This window comes from Staurois parvus, unplaced genomic scaffold, assembly GCF_062004578.1.
Source record: "Staurois parvus isolate SC_StPar_1 unplaced genomic scaffold, SC_StPar_1.0 ptg000401l, whole genome shotgun sequence".
Taxonomy (NCBI): domain Eukaryota; kingdom Metazoa; phylum Chordata; class Amphibia; order Anura; family Ranidae; genus Staurois; species Staurois parvus.
In genome coordinates, this window is record NW_028318197.1 from 5,750,692 (window position 1) to 5,768,087 (window position 17,396).

The 17,396-nt window shown below is 45.4% G+C and overlaps 1 long non-coding RNA gene across 2 annotated transcripts in view; it reads left to right on the top strand.

Moving 5' to 3' along the window:
- LOC149455298 (uncharacterized) overlaps positions 1–17,396 on the top strand; it is a 76,462-nt gene that overhangs the window by 5,244 nt on the left and 53,822 nt on the right. The gene's annotated exons all lie outside the window — the stretch shown is intronic.

The window sequence follows — 17,396 nt, forward strand, 5'->3', positions numbered from 1 at the left end:
GCCACAGCTAGACAGAGAAATACACTCACCTTCACTGCTCCGCACATCCCCGGAACAACAGTTGGGCTGTGCATACACCATCATGATACCCGCAGGCCCTCTTGGAACCCATCAGGTCCCCATGCCACGTGTGTCTATTCTTCTGTTCCTTCTTCCAAGGGATAGTGCTGCCCCCCCCCCTGAAAAATGCCGCCCTAGGCAAATGCCTTGTTTGCCTTGTGGGAAATACACTCTTGGACACAATGAGTATGCTTAGTGTAAGCACTGGATTTTTTTATGGCTTAAAGAGACACTAAACTCTTGTTAAAAAAATCTCAAGTATATATTCTTGCGGTGACACTAAAAAGTGTTACTAAACCCAGGACCCTGCATTCACTATATTATTTATTTATTTCAGTTACTTATATAGCGCTGTCAATTTACACAGAGCTTTAGATATATATTGTACATTCACATCATTCCCTAACCCTTACGGGTTGTACAATCTAGGGTCTCTAACTTACATACATACATACACATACTAGGGCCAAGTTAGACAGGAGCCAGTTAACCTACCAGCATGTCTTTGGAGTGTCAGAGAAAACTGGTGTACCTGGAGGAAACCCACGCAAGCACAGGGAGAACATGCAAACTCCAGGCAGGTGGTGCTGTGATTGGGATTTGAACCAGCGACCCTAGTGATGCCAGGAGGAAATGCTAAGTATTTAGCCACTACACTGCTCACTATGTCTAATCTCCCACAGTACACAGAACATGGAAATGCAATTATTTTAGTAAATATAAACTAAATACCTTTTCTCATCAGCAGTATATAGCAGTCTTGTGACTTCTATCAGTGTCCAGCAGAGCACTGGTTAAAGCTAAAGGAGGAGTTTTCATTTTGCTTTAGGAGGATGCAGAACCCCTGACCTCTGTCTGGACAGTGTTGATCACATGCACTCTCCCCCCAAAAAAAAACACTCTAGCAATATACACCAAACTGAGCATGTGCAGAGTGACTCCACACGATATGTCTCATCAGGAGATAAGAGGGGTACACTGGAAGAAGGGGAGGATTAGTTAAAGCTTGTAGGAGGAGTTTTCACTTTGCTCTAGGAGGATGCAGGATCCTGACCTCTGTCTGGACAGTGCTGATTGGCCCTGAGCTGATCACATGCACTCTCCCAAGAAAAAAAAAACCTATCTAGCAATACACACCAAACTGAGGAGATAAGAGGGGTACACTGGAAGAAGGGGAGGATTAGTTAAAGCTTGTAGGAGGAGTTTTCACTTTGTTCTAGGAGGATGCAGGATCCTGACCTCTGTCTGGACAGTGCTGATTGGCCCTGAGCTGATCACATGCACTCTCCCAAGAAAAAAAAAACCTATCTAGCAATACACACCAAACTGAGCACGTGCAGAGTGACTCCATGCCATATGTCTTATCAGGAGATAAGAGGGGAGCACTGGAAGAAGGGGAGAATCAGAGAAGACAGGATAAAATAGCTTTTTTACACAATGCAGAGGATTAACCTCTTAGGTTCCACAGTGACTATACCTAGCATGCTTAACAGCATATACAGACTGATTTTACTGTTGTGAGTTTAGTAACACTTTAAATTCTGGTTTTGAAAAAATCAAGTATGCATTTTTAAAGTGATTGTAAAAGTTCTGATTTTTTTTTAACCCCTTGGTGTGGGCATCTCCCAGCCCTTTAGGGGTTTGTGACACTGGAAGGTGAGGCAGGATTAGGGTCATGTGACTGCCCTGATTGGCTGTCACAGCAATCACATAATTGGAAAGGTCCCGATCGCAAGTAGCAAATGTGCCAGGAGCCAACTCTCGGTACATGTTAGTTTACATTGGGTGCGCAAATATGCGGCCTCTTGGTGTCAAGGCCCAGCCGCTGAAAGGCTGCTTTTTTGCGTACCTTAAGCTCTAACAGGGTAAATAACAGACATGTCATACTTAGTTGCTATGGTTTTGCACAGAGCAGTCCCCATCTTTCTCTTCTCAATTCCCCGCCATAACTCCACGCTCCCCCCCCCGCTGAGTGCCCCCAGAGCAAGCTACTTTCTTTAGGGGCACTCTTCCGTGCTCCTTCCTGAGTCACCTCTGGGAGTCTATGAGACACATAGAGCATGGCTCAGCTCTGCCCTTGGCTCCCTCCTTGCTGGCTGCATTTGACAGCAGCGGGAGCCAAGGACACCCTCTGTGTCTCAGCCAGTGAGGAGGAAGATACCCAGAAGAGCTCTAATATACATCAATGGATCAGGATCAAGGTCAGGTGAGTATGGGATGGGGGGGGGCAGGAGCTGCACACTGAAGGTTTTTTTATCGTCCTACGTAGAAAGCATGAAGGTAAAAAACCTTCAGGCTTTAGAACCACTTATTGTAAAAATAATACTTTCTATTGCTCTAAAGCTGCTGGCCATACATGGATCTAAATCTGGCCAGTTCAGCAGGGACTGGCTAGATTTCAATTCATGTATGGGATTATGTATTCTGATGGTGGGGAAGTCTCCCTGCTGTCAGAATACAGTAGCTCAGTGGGGGTGATTCCCCTATTCACCTTGAATGTGTGGATGGGGGAATCAGGACTTCTTTTTTTTTCCAACCTGCTGGTTGAGTAAAAAACAAAAAGACTAAGCTATGGACTGCTTTAGCCTCCTCCAAATTCCTTTGATTTTGCTGCTGTGATATGACTTCCTGTTTGAGGGTGGCTACATTCCTTTTCTGTGGTCCCACTGTCTGTGGTTATACGGTCCCACTCTCTCTTGCTTGCTCCTGAGATGGACTAAGGACTATGGAGTATGGGATATAGAAGTGTGCATAAAGCAGTGCACATGACTGCAATTAAGGTGCACTACTTCTAAGCAAAGCAAAGTGAGGATGGAAAAGGAGAGGTTTGGGAGTTCACAACATTACAAGGAGGCAAAAAAACACAGTAAGAAACAATTTAATGAGAAACAGATTACAGGGCTATTAATGTGATATTAAAGGAAGATTTATTTTTTTAAATAGCAAACATGTCATATACACCTGCTCTGTGCAATGGTTTTGTACAGAGCAGCCCTGATCCTCTTGTTCTTGGGTCCCCCACTGGTGCTCTTGGCCTCTCCCTCCTGCTTAGTGCAACTTGCTATGGGGGCACCCAAGCAGACTCCCTCCCCAGCCTCTGCTCTGTGCGTTCATTCACACATGAAGCATGTCTTAGTCCTGACCTTGCCCTCTCCTTATTGGCTCACTGGCTGTGATTGACAGTAGCGGCAACCAATGGCCTCTCACTGTTGTCTCAACCAGTAAGGAGGCAAAGACATGGGAGAGCTGCCGCTCTTGTACATATTTACATATTGCTGGAACAAGAGGGGTAAGTATTGGGTAAGTATTGGTGTGTGTGTGTGTGTGTGTGTGTGTGTGTGGGGGGGGGGGGTGAAGGGGGCTGCTGCACACAGAATCTTGAGCGTTTACAACCACTTTGAGTAATGGATGAGTATGAATTATTTTTGAAAAATATGGATATTGTATAGTGTCAGTTTAAAGTGTAACTACAGATTAGAACATGTGGCAGGTTTTTATTGCTGTCTCTGTCCTTCTGTATTTGTCCTGTTTTCCTGTCAGGAAAAAGAAGTAGGAATGGCCAGGTCTGCTTATCTACACTTAAGAAACTGAGACCAGACTATACAGTATATAGTAAAGTAAGTTTATTAATATTAAAGCAAAAGACATCCAAACACCAGCAAGAAATAAACACAGTAAATGTGAAGATACAAGTGATCCATAACTATACAATAAAATATGTAACAAGGAACCTAACTAAGCAACAGAAAGCCTGACTAACAAAGTAACTATATACAATATGTACCAAATGAGGAATACAGATAAACAGGGTAATAGTGGAGATGCAAGGAGGAGGGAGAACCAGGACTGAGATCAGGAACAAGGGGAGCAGTCACAAGGTAGCAGGCTACAGGGTACAGGATGCAAGGCAAGAGCAAGATAAGAAGCAGAGTCAGGATAAATGGCAAGCAGTATCTGGGTAGCAGAGAAAAACCCTGACATGAGAAAGGTACTGGTAAGAGAGGAACTAAATATGCTCCCAGCAGCCAGCATCAGGTGGAGAATGATTACTGAGATCTGCTGGCTGGTGGGAGACACCTGCTGGTGGACACAGAACTACAACCTTCTGCTCTGGGAACCACAATGCCACCAGCAGGTGATCCAGGTCCTGACATTTCCTCTCCCATATGAAGCAGCTTCTGGACTCTCTACTGTACCCAACTGCCAGGATCTGGAAGCTTACTGGGTACTTCATTACCAAGGTCCTAAAACTGGCTGGGTTCCTGCTCATCAGATTTCTGAGGAGCTGACAATGCCTTAAGGCAGCAAATGTCCAAATGCTGGGATTCCAAAGGCAACCTGAAGGCTTAGCAAAAGAGTCCCTGGTCCATACAGGTACCCTGATGCCAGTGTGTCTTATCATGACTGGACCTTCCCCATCTGAGCTGATAGAGATTTCTCCACATTTTGACAGCCTCACAGGTCTACCCAAGGCATAGGTTATGCAACCTGGGTCACCTAATGCACCTGGGATTGCAGAGATAATGCCAAGGTCAGGACAAGGCTCAAATGGAACTCTGTTCTTGCCCAGATAACCTCTACTACCAGGGCTATAATAGCAAATGCAGCTCTCATCTTCAGACTGGGTATCTGGACCAACAGACCTTGGCACAAAAGGAGAAAATGGCTGCAAAAGGATCTCAGGACAGGCAACAATAGGGACCTTATACCAAACGGAACCATACAAGCTACATGACATTAATGAAAATTCTGAAATTTCAGACCCATCAGCAGGTGGGGCTAAATCTTGCTAACAGAGTCTGGCTGGGCAGCAGGAAGGGAATCAGAAAAGTCCAGCTAGGCAGCGAACAGAGAATCAAAAAAGTTTGGATGGGCAGCGGGCAGAGAATCAGCAAAGTCCAGCTTGGCAGTGGGCAGCAGATCATAAAAGGCCAGCTGGGAAATGTGCAGCAGATCATCACTGGCCTGCTGGACAGAGGACAGCAGATCATCACATGCAGCTTGGGCATTGGGCAGCAGATCATCAGAAGCTGGCTTGGCAGCAGGCAGCAGATCATCAGAGGCAGCCTTGGCAGTGGATAGTGGCTCGTCAGAGGCAAGCTTGGTAATGGACAGGAGATTATCAGAGGCAGGCTGGGACTCCATCAGCAGACATAGAGATGGACTGGACCCTATCAGCAGGCAGCATGGAGGCAAAGTGGACCCCATCAGCAGACAACATGGAGGTGGATTGGACCCCATCAGCAGGCAGCATGAAAGCAAACTCAACCCCATCAGCAGACAGCACAAAGTCAGGAACAGGCTGAAGAATGGTTGAGGCATCAGTGTGTAGTGGCACAATTGTATGGGTAGGAATAAACTGGTTTTCCTTTTTGGTTTAGATGCTGGAGTCCTGCTAGTGATTGTTTTCCAGATTGTGGTGTTGGTGGAAGGTAGTAACAGTATTGGGGAGCATAAAGGAAAAGGTATAGAGGTTGCCATGGGTAATGGAACTGTAGAGGGAGCCCTCAAAGGGACAAATATAGGGAAAATGCATATAATAGAAGCAGGGTACTGGTATACAGGAGATAGGAAACAGTAGCAGCTGTGATTGCTATAAGGGTAATGAAGGAAAGACTTCTTTATGTTTAGAGGAAGATCTGAATTGGTGTGAATCAACAGAAGCTTGGGATAGTAGACCCTGACTTGGAGCAGAGGCTGAACACAATTTTAATATAAGTGACCACCCAAATGGAGTAATTTTAGGATCACTAAATCCAGATTTATTAATAATATTAACTTGCTGCCACTTTCTTTTCAATATTAAACATGCATTAAATATTATCACCCCTAATTATAGTGATCAATAGCGGTGCATCACATATGCTGCACATTATACTCTATTTAACAATCATGTGTGTCATTTTCTGTCTTCATTAAAATTCCTGTAATATAAACATAATGTGCACAAAATTAAAAACATAAGTGACTACAAAATTATAGTGATATTCCCAAAAATATATATAACATAAATAATAAGTCCCATGATGAAAAAAAAAAATATATTAATAAAAAATAAAGGTCCAAAATAATTTTCACAATGTGAATCCTCATTAACCGTAATTTCCAGTGAAAAAAGTATATCAATACGTTGAACCACGTGCTGTGCCCGTCATGCACCCCCTCTCAGGTGTGCATTCACCAGAACAAAGCCTTTAATCACCCCGATCATAAAGATATCCAATTGTTGAGATCAAGAGGTTCCTCCAAAGAATCATCCTTATCATGAATGGTTGCCAGGATCATAGTAAATACTCTTCTCCATTGTTACATAAAATAGAAAAAATTTGCTCCAATCGTGTATTACCCAAGGTAAACAACTTTAATAAGCCAAATATTGCACTTAGAGCAATTAAAAATTCAATAAGCCATTTAAAACATATCATTCAGTGACTCAGATGCCGCATGGTACTCTCACCACCTCCGGATATGCCGAACAGAACATCGTCACGTCAGTTCTGGTTACGGATCTGCGTCACTTCCGGTCCGCCGCACCGTCGCACCCTGACCCGTTTCGTCATGGCCTGACTTAAAAGGCTGAACATAGTTTAGTTTACAGTTCCCTTGTCTGACTAGAGAAAGCACATCAGTAACACAATCTAACAGAAGCCTTTGTGAACGGGATATAGTGCTGAAAGAGAGTAAAAGAGAATCCAAAGTTTGGATGGTCACAAAAACAGGTGTAGCACTACCCCCTTAGGAGTCGCTGAAGTTTTTTGGGGTCCCCCTATAGTCCTGCACAGCCAGGCAACATGCATTTCCCTTCACTTGCATTCAGGAGTCAATACACAGACCCTGAGCGTTGTTTTTGGTTGTTTTATTAAGGGAAAAAAACTTGAATGGGTAAAGCGTATATGGGATGCCCAATAGAACTGAGAATTGTGGACAAACTTCCTGAACTATTTACAAGTTTATGCAGAAACTTCTGTTCTTGGAGAGCTAGCCAGCATCTCCTAGTGTATCTCTCCAGACCCCAAATATTTCTTGATCTGGCTGCCTGAAGAAAATCCCTGGACAGGGGATCCAGTCCTGTCAATTTAAAAGAAAGACCAGTCCCAGAAGGTTGCTAATCCAGATTCCCACCAGAGTGCTTCTTTCCCTATCTGGCCCAGGGGGTGTAGGTTTACTCACTTGTCTCTCTCCTGTGCTGCTATTGATTCGGTGGCTGCTGCCAGGCCTTCTAGCTGGGCTGCTCCTCCTCTGCTACACAGGTGGTTATCTCTCAGGGGGTTATGAGGGTGCAAGCTTTCCTCCTGTTCAACTCCTCCACCTGTAAGTGAGCCTCTCTCCCATCCAGGTCCCTTCCCAGGCCCCTGCACTCCAGCCTACTTCTCTATCTTCCACTCAAACTCACCTGCTACTGGCCAGGCTCTTTCATATTTAAGGGCTATTCTGACCCCTTGCCAAACCTCCTGTTGAGGATTGGTCAGAGTACCTTGAATATGCAGATCAGCCACTCGTTATATCTGCCCCCCTGGCTTCTAGAACTCTATCCAAAGTCCTAGAGCAGGGGGAGGCTGATTCTGCAGAGCCTTCAAGCCCTGACTGAAATTTGACCCCTCTGACTAGTGCACCTGGGCTGCTATCCAGCCCCTAGTTGAAAATTAGATTCTAGCTCCCCCTAGCAACCTAGGAGGGCACTACACAGGAAAATATTGCAATGGAGATCTTCTAGTTCTAGTGACTCTGGTGACAACCAGTTTTGCTTTCAGTTCTATTTTAACTCGTAAAAAAAATTTTTTTGCTGCTGTGATATGACTTCCAGTTAGAGGATGGCTAGGTTCATTCTTCATGGTCCTACAGTATGTAGAAACGTAGCCATCCTATTTTGCTTGTTCCAGGGTATGGACTATGGAATTTGTAGTGTGCATTGAGCAGTTCACATTACCACAACTAATGTGCACTGCTTGATGTTGGAATACAATGTTCATGTATTTTTGCGCAAAAGCTACTTCAGTATTCAGTAGAGATATATTATTCAACCAGTAGATGGCAGCTTTTAAAAGTTTGTAGTTGCATCTATGATTAACTCTATGTCTTTTCTCTATGATGAAGTTTCCTGTTTCTTGTTAGCAATGAAGCAGCAGATAAATATATATGGACTGTGCACAGTCTGTTCTGTAGGGCTATATCCAGAATATCTGACAGGTTATGGGCCCAGATGCCCAGACACCCAGTCATAGCCAGCTACAGCAAAATAAGTGCAAGATACTGCAATAGAAAGAAGACTGCAACAGAAATAAAAGAAACAAAATGGCAAGTAAAAAATGGCAAATCTGACAAACAAGAACTACCAATCTTGAAAATTCAAGATAAACATGTTGCTCATAATAGAAGGTACATGGAAATGTATAAATGAAGTCAGGCCAAAACACCCTTCAGGGTGCGGGGATAGAGAAAGATCAGAAAGCTCAGAGCACAATCTTAGTATAGAAGATAATCAAATCATACATACAGTCATGGCCGAAATTGTTGGCACCCTTGATATTTTTCCTGAAAATCAAGTATTTCACACAAAAAAGGTATTGCATTAACACATGTTTTGCTATACACATGTTTATTCCCTTTGTATGTATTGGAACAAATATAAAACAGAGGCAGAAAAGCAAATATGACATAATGTCACACAAAACCCCAAAAATGGGCTGGACAAAAGTATTGGCACCCTTAACTTAATATTTGGTTGCACACCCTTTGGAAAACATAACTGAAATCAGTCGCTTCCTATAACCATCAATAAGCTTCTGACACCTCTCACCCGGAATTTTGGACCACTCTTCCTTTGCAAACAGCTCCAGGTCTCTCTTATTGGAAGGACACCTTTTCCCAACAGCAATTTTAAGATCTCTCCACAGGTGTTCAATGGGATTTAGATCTGGGCTCATTGCTGGCCACTTCAGAACTCTCCAGCGCTTCTTTGCCATCCATTTCTGAGTGCTTTTTGACGTATGTTTGGGGTCATTGTCCTGCTGGAAGACCCAGGATCTTGGACGCAAACCCAGCTTTCTGACACTGGGCCCTACAGTGCGACCCAAAATCCTTTGGTAATCCTCAGATTTCATGATGCCTTGCACACAGTCAAGGCACCCAGTGCCAGAGGCAGCAAAACAACCCCAAAACATCATTGAACCTCCACCATATTTTACCGTAGGTACTGTGTTTTGTTCTTTGTAGGCCTCATTCCGTTTTCGGTAAACAGTAGAATGATGTGCTTTACCGAAAAGCTCTATCTTGGTCTCATCTGTCCACAAGACGTTTTCCCAGAAGGCTTTTGGCTTACTCAAGTACATTTTGGCAAACTGTAGTCTTGCTTTTTTATGTCTCTGTGTCAGCAGTGGGGTCCTCCTGGGTCTCCTGCCATAGCGTTTCATTTCATTTAAATGTCGACGGATAGTTCGCGCTGACACTGATGCTCCCTGAGCCTGCAGGACAGCTTGAATGTCTTTGGAACATGTTTGGGGCTGCTTATCCACCATCCGGACTATTCTGCGTTGCAATCTTTCATCAATTTTCCTCATCCGTCCACGACCAGGGAGATTAGCTACAGTGCCATGGGTTGCAAACTTCTTGATAATGTTGCGCACTGTGGACAAAGGCAAATCTAGTTCTCTGGAGATGGACTTGTAACCTTGAGATTGTTGATATTTTGCCACAATTTTGGTTCTCAGGTCCTCAGACAGTTCTCGTCTCCTCTTTCTGTTGTCCATGCTTAGTGTGGCACAGACAGACACACAATGCAAAGGTTAAGTGAACGTCTCTCCTTTTTATCTGCTTTCAGGTGTGATTTCTATATTGCCCACACCTGTTACTTGCCCCAGGTGAGTTTACAGGAGCATCACATGCTTGTAACATTCTTATTTATCCGCAGTTGTGAAAGGGTGCCAATACTTTTGTCCAGCCCATTTTTGGAGGTTTGTGTGACATTATGTCGAATTTGCTTTCTTTCCTCCCTTTTTTTGTTTTGTCCCAATACACACAAAGGGAATAAACATGTGTATAGCAAAACATGTGTTAATGCAATACGTTTCGTGAGAAATACATGATTTCCTGGAGAAATATCAAGGGTGCCAACAATTTCGGCCATGACTGTATATGAAATTGTGAAATTGCAAAAGAAATATGGGAAGGGAAGCCCCATGTGAAGAAAAGGGGATGCTGTTGCGCTTAAGAAAAAAATATTAAAAAATAAATAATACCTACACAGCAGCAGTCCTAATTGTGACCTCTTATACCCAAAATCTTAAATATTTCATATAGACTGCGCTTAGTTCATACAATCAACTAAGTAACAGTGTAAAAATTGAAGTGATAACAATTGACAAAAACAAATAAAATATTGGTATTCAGTCCCAACATGTGAATTTAAGTGCAATTGTGCTGTATCCTTAATGGTGAACCTCTGTGCTGAGGTAACAAGTGCTTCACTGTGCTCACACTGGTGTCCCACATGGATGTAAACTCACCGTCATCCCATGACCACCTATCTCTAGTTTAGTCAAATGCACATTTGGGACTATCCCAGTATGCCATATGGTATTGTTTACTGGTATTCCTTCACACTCTTAACCGTGGTTGCTGGTGACAACTGGTAACCCTCCACTAGGGCTGCATCAATAATAGAAAGCTCCTCTCCTCCACAGGCAGTAATTCATATTCTCAGCATAAAATAAAACAAAACCAGACATTCCATAGTGTAAAACCGTAAGAGCTTTAATAATGGGGTCAAACAATAAAAATACCACTCACACAAAAGTGCCTTTCCTGGCATTAGGTGTATTCAGCCTTGTTGTATATGAATAGAATTTAAAATGGCCACCGCATTCCAAACGGCGGAAGTGACGTTGGCGGGAAGTTGCGTCATAAGCCCTCGACGCGTTTTGACCAATAGATCGTTTTCAGGAAGTGCCTTTGGGATGTCTGGTTTTGTTTTATTTAATGCTGAGAATATGAATTACTGCCTGTGGAGGAGAGGATCTTTCTATGCAGCCCTAGCGTAGGGTTACCGGTTACCACCAGCAACCACGGTTAAGAATGTGAAGGAATACCGGCCAACAATACCATATTGCATACTGGGATAGTCCCAAAAGCACATTTGACTAACCTAGAGATAGGTAGTGATAGGATGACGGTGAGTTTACATCCATGTGGGGCAGCAGTGTGAGCACAGTGAAGCACTTGTTACCTCAGCACGGAGGTTAACCGTCAAGGATACAGCCCCATTGCACTTAAATTTCCTTGCCCCATCACCGACCAGGCTGTCCCACACAGGCATATATATGGGCACTTTTCAAGTGCTATGCAGAGCCATACAAAGCAGTGTGCAGGAGCTGACAGGGGAGAGAACTGTATTGTTTTCATACAGTTCTGTCCTCCCGTCGGTAATACTCGGCAATCACCAGGTACTGGCGAATAATCACCGGCCTGCAAGTGTACAATCCAAACGCACACGTTTCCTTTTTGTTTGTCACATGCCTGATGAAGGGGTCCTGCGAGACCCCAAAACATTGCCTTGCTGTAACTATGTTATCATTCATTAAAACTTTTGGACCCATATTGGTGTTCCTCAGTGTGCTGGTGACATTCTCCCTTGCTAATCACCGGCCTAGACCCAGTGATTGACAGCCGAGAACACGAAGGCGGTGTGGGTAGGGTGTGCGGGCGACTCACGTGCTCCCCCTACCCGGAACTGCAAAATCATGTATTTATATGTGATTTTATGCACATGTGCTGCCCTGTAGTAGTATTTCTGCTATAGGGCGAATGGCAAGCTGTTAATGTGCATGTGTTGCAGAAGCCAATTCATTTGAATAGGCTGTCTATTGCACCACAGCGGACCAAAATCTTACATATAGCATATCTGACAGTGCTGCTCATCAATGCAGGTGCATTGGGAAGGTTTGTTGGAGTGCCATCCAATATAATACATTATTGTGACTTATGGTAAAAGGTCTGCAATGATTTCACAGACCTTTATTCCACAATGACTGCAGTTACAGAGATTGATGACAGCTCATTTAAAAGGTCATTTACCTCCTGCTTAGAATATGCACATTTTTGAATGTACAGTGAAGGAAATAAGTATTTGATCCCCTGCTGATTTTGAATGTTTGCCCACTCAAAGAAATGATCAGTCTAAAAATCGAATGATAGGTGTATTGTAACACTGAGAGACAGAATAGCAACAAAAAATTTAAAAGAAATGCATGTCTAACAAATTATGCACTGATTTGCATGTTCATGAGGGAAATAAGTATTTGATTCCCTTCACAGAACATGACTTAGTACTTGGTGGCAAATCCCTTGTTGGCAATCACAGAGGTCAGATGTTTCCTGTAGTTGACCACCAGGTTTGCACACATCTCAGGAGGGATTTTGGCCCACTCCTCTTGGCAGATCCTCTCCAAGTCATTAAGGTTTGGTGGCTGATGTTTGGCAACTCGAATTTTGAAATTATGACATAATGTATGCTGACTATTTTTTTAGATTTCAGTAAATCCAGGGAGGATAAATCATCATTGGAAATCCAGATTCTGCTTAGTTGCTTCAGTCATTTTAAAGCCAAATGATGGTGACTTATGAACGTGATGGAGTTTTCTTAATAGAGAAAAAAAAATAATTGGAGATCCCAGCAATAAAACAAATTTTGGTACAGCATTGCGGAAAAGGTTGGAGACACAAACCAGTGTGGAGAAATGCCAAGGGAGTTTTAAGAGATATAAGCAGCAATTGGATGATTTAACTAATGATCACGCTCAAGCATAACTGAGACATTACATTTTGGGTGGAAAGAGTGTTCGGCATACAAGGCTGAAATTCTACTCTCACAGTGTTTGCCATATGAACACAATGGGGTTCATTTACTAGAGCTGCTTAGTGCACAATCAGGCTCACTTCTGCATAGAAACCAATCACCTTCCAGGTTTTATTGCCAGAGCTTTATTGAACAAGCTGAGGTTAGAAGCGGTATATATAAAATGAAATTGGATTTTCTCTTTGGGGCTGTATGACATTGGGGATGGGTGAATCTGTGGTTTGATTCACCAAGATATGCAGAATCCTGTTTGAAATTCGGCGAACCCAAACTTAGCAGTGAATACCATTGATGTCTATAGGACAAATGTTAATAAATATCTGGTATTTTTTAGTGATAATAGCCAAACAACTGTCAAAAGGCATAGGAAGCTATTCAGTGCTATGGGTAATGTGTACCAATAAAAATAAAAAAAAAATGTAACCTGTACAGAGAGAACGAACAGTACGTTTTTCACAGACAGTTTCAGTGTACATTGGCAGTGCATATTTCGCTGTGGAATTTATTTTTCCCTTTTTTTTCTTGAAGCCTAACTCCAGGTTTTAGTGAACTTTAACCACTTCAAGTCCGGACACATTTTAACCCCCTTCCTGTCCAGGCCAATTTTCAGCTTTCAGCGCTATCGCACTTTGAATGACAATTGCACGGTCATGCAACACTGTACCCATATGAATTTTTTAGCATTTTTTTGAGACAGATACAACTTTATTTTGGTGGTATGTATTCACCACTGGGATTTTATTTTTTTGCTATATAAATGAAATAATCCAAACATTTTGAAAAAAAGTGTTTTTCTTATAAAATTGTGTAAATAAATAATTAGAGATGAGCGAAGTATTCAAAAATTCGATTCGACTGATTCGGCGTATTCGTGGAAAAATTTCGATTCGAGTCGAATATATTCGCTGCGAATTTAACTTATAAAAGGGTGTTTCTAGGCTTCAGAGAGACTTTATATTAGTGCAGAACACTGTACCTTTAATTTAAATGCCCTTGGAGTCTGCTGGGGAAGAGAAATAATACTGACAGTCAGTATGACATGCAGATGAGTGCCGTCGATCTTAGAATCACCGCACACTTCACTTATTTGGGCAGTCACGGGGCCAAAACCAGAGTGTGGAGCCACAGTGTGGCGGTGGAGGCAGCAGCAATGGGAGGCCATACAGGGACCCATGAGAGACTCTGGACTTTGCAGCAGCATGAGGAGGCGGTATAGGGGCCCATGGCAGATTAGGGGCCTGGCAGCAGCTATGGGAGGCCCGTAATCTGCCAGCACCCTATGACAAAAAATGGAACACACCAGCAGTGTGAGGAGACCTGAAAGTGGCACATGTTTGGGGCATGATTCATGGCGGATTTAGTCAGTTGTGTCAGGAACTGGTGGTTTGAAATCCAGACTAATCCACGCCTGATTCATTTTCACAAACGTGAGTCTCTCCACACTTTGGGTGGACAGTCGTGTCCTCCGCGGAGTTGCAATACCTCCTGCCGCACTAAACACGCGCTCCGATGCCACACTACTGGCCGGGCATGACAGCCTTTCAAGGGCAAATTCAGCTAGTTGGGGCCAAAGGTCAAGTTTCGTTGCCCAGTAGTCAAGGGGATTGTCTACCTCGGTTGGCAGGGTGCTGTCCAAGTAGGCCTAAGCCTGTTGTTTGAGGTCCTGCTCCAGGTCCACCTGATGCTGCTGCTGCTGCGGCTGGTTAGTAGTTTCCTCACTGCGCTGGTGAAGAAAGCTACTCATCATCGACTGCAGACTGAGGCAGCTGCTGCTGGTGGAGCTGCCACTGCTCCTACCACCCCACCCCTCCCCTGCTGCCATGGCAGCGGAACGCGAGCGCACAGGGCCCACAGTGTCTGAGGATGGACGTTGGCGCAGACAGGCAGAGACCAGCTGACTACATAGGTGGTTTTTATAGTACGTTATTTTGGCCTCCCTCTCAGCAGGTGTGAAAAAGGCCACCATTTTTGAATGGTAGCGAGGGTTCAACAAGGTGGACAGCCAAAAGTCATCCCTCTGTCTGATGGTTATTATTCGGCTGTCGGTACGCAAGCAAGCAAGCATGCTATGGGCCATTTGTGCCAAGGAATGCGAGGGACTCCCTGCCTCCATCTCCACAGCATACTGCCACGGTGCGTCTGGGTCCTCTGTCTCCTCTTCCTCCTCCTCTACCAGATGCTCCTGCTCCTCCACTCCTGTCCGCTGAGTGGAAAAACCACCCATTTCACTCAATAATTCCTGAGCACAAATGTCCTCCTCTACCTCCTCCTCTTCTTTCTGTCCTGCCCCCACAGGGGTCATGTGGCGTTGAGATCTGTGCGCCATGTCTACCGCACCCTGACCAGCCATTGTTAACAGCATTTGTTCCAGGACGTGCAACAGAGGAATGACGTCGTTCATCCCATAGTCCTGCCGACTCACGAATAGCGTGGCCTCCTCAAAGGGCCTGAGCAAGCGCAGGTGTCACGCATGAGCTGCCAATGGCTGACATCTAAGTTACACAGGGAGTACCTTTATCCGCTTTTAACATCAGGAAATCTGTGATGGCCTTTTGCTGTTCGTAAAGGCGGTCTAACATATGTAGGGTTGAATTCCACCTTGTTGCAACGTCACAGCATGAGGAGTCGGTACGGGGGCCCATGGCAGATTACGGGCCTGGCAGCAGCAATGGGAGGCCCGTAATCTGCCAGCACCCTATGTCAAAAAATTCAACACACCAGCAGCGTGTGAGGAGACCTGAAAGTGGCACATGGCAGAGTGTGGCGATGGAGACAGCAGCAATGGGAGGCCGTACAGGGACCCATGAGACACTCTGGACCTGGCAGCAGCATGAGGAGGCGGTATAGGGGCCCATGGCAGATTAGGGGCCTGGCAGCAGCTATGGGAGGCCCGTAATCTGCCAGCACCCTATGTCAAAAAATTGAACACACCAGCAGTGTGTGAGGAGACCTGAAAGTGGCACATGGCAGAGTGTGGCGATGGAGACAGCAGCAATGGGAGGCCGTACAGGGACCCATGAGAGACTCTGGACCTGGCAGCAGCATGAGGAGGTGGTATAGGGGCCCATGGCAGATTAGGGGCCTGGCAGCAGCTATAGGAGGCCCGTAATCTGCCAGCACCCTATGTCAAAAAATTGAACACACCAGCAGTGTGAGGAGACCTGAAAGTGGCACATGGCATGAGACACTGTGGACCTGGCAGCAGCATGAGGAGGCGGTACAGGGGCCCATGGCAGATTAGGGGCCTGGCAGCAGCTATGGGAGGCCCGTAATCTGCCAGCACCCTATGTCAAAAAATTGAACACACCAGCAGTGTGAGGAGACCTGAAAGTGGCACATGGCATGAGACACTGTGGACCTGGCAGCAGCATGAGGAGGCGGTACAGGGGCCCATGGCAGATTAGGGGCCTGGCAGCAGCTATAGGAGGCCCGTAATCTGCCAGCACCCTATGTCAAAAAATTGAACACACCAGCAGTGTGAGGAGACCTGAAAGTGGCACATGGCATGAGACACTGTGGACCTGGCAGCAGCATGAGGAGGCGGTATAGGGGCCCATGGCAGATTAGGGGCCTGGCAGCAGCTATAGGAGGCCCGTAATCTGCCAGCACCCTATGACAAAAAATGGAACACACCAGCAGTGTGAGGAGACCTGAAAGTGGCACATGGCAGAGTGTGGCGATGGAGACAGCAGCAATGGGAGGCCGTACAGGGACCCATGACAGACTCTGGACTTGGCAGCAGCATGAGGAGGCGGTATAGGGGCCCATGGCAGATTAGGGGCCTGGCAGCAGCTATGGGGGGCCCGTAATCTGCCAGCACCCTATGTCAAAAAATTGAACACACCAGCAGTGTGAGGAGACCTGAAAGTGGCACATGGCATGAGACACTGTGGACCTGGCAGCAGCATGAGGAGGTGGTACAGGGGCCCATGGCAGATTAGGGGCCTGGCAGCAGCTATAGGAGGCCCTTAATCTGCCAGCACCCTATGTCAAAAAATTGAACACACCAGCAGTGTGAGGAGACCTGAAAGTGGCACATGGCAGAGTGTGGCGATGGAGACAGCAGCAATGGGAGGCCGTACAGGGACCCATGAGACACTGTGGACCTGGCAGCAGCATGAGGAGGCGGTACAGGGGCCCATGGCAGATTAGGGGCCTGGCAGCAGCAATGGGAGGCCCGTAACCTGCCAGCACCCTATGACAAAAAATGGAACACACCAGCAGTGTGTGAGGAGACCTGAAAGTGGCACATGGCAGAGTGTGGCGATGGAGACAGCAGCAATGGGAGGCCGTACAGGGACCCATGAGACACTCTGGACCTGGCAGCAGCATGAGGAGGCGGTACAGGGGCCCATGGCAGATTAGGGGCCTGGCAGCAGCAATGGGAGGCCCGTAATCTGCCAGCACCCTATGACAAAAAATGGAACACACCAGCAGTGTGTGAGGAGACCTGAAAGTGGCACATGGCAGAGTGTGGCGATGGAGA